The following is a 3009-nucleotide window of genomic DNA, read 5'->3' as shown; positions in this document are numbered from 1 at the left end:
GGCGGCGTCCTGCGGGGGGGTGAGGAAGCGGCGGGGGGCAGCCCCGGCCGCGGGGTAGCGTGTGTGTGAGGGGCGTGATGTGGGGCCCCCCGTCTGGCCCACGGGGCTCCTGCTCCCCCCCCCCGCCCAGGTAGCCCCGGGGCAGGGAGCGGGTGCCTGCCCGTGGGAAGCGGGATCGTACGAAAATTAAGCTACGCGCGGTCTTAAAAAGGGAATGAACAGCGCCAAGCGCAGCTGAGTCAGAGCGGGAGCAAAGAGGAAGCGAAGCCGCTGCGCAGGGACGGGATCGAGGGGGAAAGCAGGGGGCCCATCCCCCCGGCGTTAAACGGGGGCTCTGCCTCAGCCCCCGCCCGGGCCGCCGGCAGGGCAGGCAGCAGCGAGGGGCTGGGCGCTGCCGGTGCCCGCAGCAGCGGGGCTCGCCCGTCAGGGCGCGGCGGGGGCTGGTCTGGTCTCCTTGCTCCCTCCGCGGGGCGCTGAGCGGGACACGCGGGCCCGTGACTCGGGTCTTCCACGGCGCCTTGTGGCCTTCTGCTAACGGGGGGTGGGGTGTGCGGGGAAGGTCCCAGCGCAGAGACTGGGAAAACAATTACTGGGGTTTGCCCGGATAAAAGAGGTCAGGGACACGGGTCGATGTATTACGTTGCCGTTCCTGCCCTCGGCACACGACCGTGACTCACGGTGACCAGTGGCAAGGGGACGGCCGTGGCCACCCACAGAGTGACGCTGTGCCTGACGGGCGCGAGGTGGGGCCGGGGGCTGCGGTGGCATCGGTGGCCGGAGCCGGTGTGGTGGTCCACGGGCAGCGGGGAGGAGCGATCGCTCCTGTGCTGCCCTGCGTGCCGAAATCAGCTTCCTTTTCCCCTCCGTCAATTAGCAGATCTCATCAGGCCAGTTTAATACTGGGTCCCTAAGGAGGCTCAGCCAGGAAGAAATTATTTAAATTATATGACATGCTATATTCTTGGGCGAGAGAAAAACAAGAACCACAGCTACCACTGCTCTGTATGAAGAACCCAGCACTCTAAGCGCATCCTAAATGAAACCTTGTGGCTGATGAGAGGTGTGGGAGACATCAGAGAGCACTTTCCAGGCAGCCAGCTGCTCCGGCGGCGCCCTGGATCCCTGGATGCAGGGAGTGAATCGCCAGCCCAACCATTCCTTCCCCAGCCTCACCTGCCCCAGCCACGCTGCCCTCCTCACATCTGGCAGAGCCTCCCAGGAGGCGGGTTATTCTGCAAAATGGGAGAAAATTTAACAGAACAAAACAAAACAAAAAGATCCTCAGCATTGTTTTGTGCCACACCTGTGAGTCCAAGCAACTCGTGCAAAGGGCATGAGGAACGGGAGAGCTGGCAGGGAGGGGACAGCAGTGCAGACGTGGGCGCAAGGAAGGGCTGCTGCTCCGCTGTCCTGGGAGCTGCAGACCAACTGCCTCACGCGCAGCTTTCTTTGCCCTACGGTATTATTTACATATGCATTTGTAAATGGTGCTGCCTGGCCAAGGTACCTTGCAGCAGACACAATATATGTTCTGCTGGTTAACATTAAACTTGTCTTGGTCCTTTACTTCAGTGCCAGTGGGCACATGCCATTGTCTTGTTAAACATTAACAGAGAAAGCAGCTTGAAAAACATTTCTTGGCTTCATTAAAATCTTAAAATGACACTCAATACTTAAATCTCCTTATTACCCAGTTTGCACATACTTCAAATATTAATGCAGTCCAGGCTTTATCGTTCTTATTACCCCTCCAACAGAAATTATATATTCATTTCTAGGTGCAGATATCTTTACCGTACCCTGGAAATAAGGCTGGATGTAATGCCATACAACAAATTGGGATAGCTCCTACAAAGAGAAGACAAGCCAGCTCTCCCTGGGACGAGAAGAGGCAGGTCTCCTGCTGAGCAAGGATGTGTGGTGGGCATGTTCACCCAGTTTTCATCAGGTGGGTTAGCACATCCCCAGAAGTTAGCTGAGAGGTGGTGGGAGCATCCTGGAGGTGCTACACATGTAGAACTAATGGGTTCACGTGAGCTCCCACACAGGCTTCACTATACACTTGCGTGTGACTGCAATGTAGCCAGTACTGAGTCGCAGAGAGGGCAGGAAACTGCTGAGGTGCACTAATGTGATTGTTTGAAAACATCGTCTGAGATGCTGGAAGACAGACCACCTTTTACACCTATGAAACCAGTCCCCTTTGCACTTTTACCGGTGATTTTCTCCCTCGCCTTCTCCTGTTCCCTAATATGACCTACCATTGTTAGCAGACATGGGAAGGGAGTTGTGAAGCCTGTTTACTGGGAAACTTGTGCTGCCTGGAAACTCTGGTGTAGCAACATTTATCTTCCCTAGCCCTCCCCGTGCCTGGCAAACTCAGTGGCTCTATAATCACAGCTTTTGTCTTTGATATTTACTTTTTTCAATTATGGTTGCCTGAAAGACACCAGCCAGAGGGAAGGACTTGACCTTGCAGAGAACGAATGCAGAAGCTGGACCTACACAGCACGTCAAGCTGTAGAGAAGTGAACCGTAAGAAGGGGAACAGCAGAGCACAAGACCATTGCCCAGAGGACTTGCCGTGGTTGCCTGCCCCCATTCTTGCTGCCTTTTGCACTTCTTTCCACAGTCATTTGGTTAAACCTGTTGCAAAAGCCTTGTGAAACACCCCACTGTCTTGCAAGACGGTTATGTGGGACTACAGGTTGCAGGCAGGGCAGGGCAGTTTTGCTGGCTATTGATTTTGGCAGAGGTGTCAGTGGGGCAGAAGGGATCAGGGAGGAGATGTCCTTGTCCTTTTCTCTGTGACAGTGCCAGCTGAAGAGATCCCGGTCCATCCCCACACTCCCACCAGCCTGTGTGTTCATTCCTACCACATACCAGTGCCTCCGCACAAAAATACCATTTAGGAACTTGTGGGCAGATCCAAGATCAATGTAGCATCTCAGAATTAAAATACTGCCTGGGAGGATAAAGTCAGCGGATGTGCACCCTGTGTGCTGAATC

Source organism: Grus americana, chromosome 14 (assembly GCF_028858705.1).
Source record: "Grus americana isolate bGruAme1 chromosome 14, bGruAme1.mat, whole genome shotgun sequence".
NCBI lineage: Eukaryota > Metazoa > Chordata > Aves > Gruiformes > Gruidae > Grus > Grus americana.
This window is presented reverse-complemented; position numbering follows the sequence as displayed.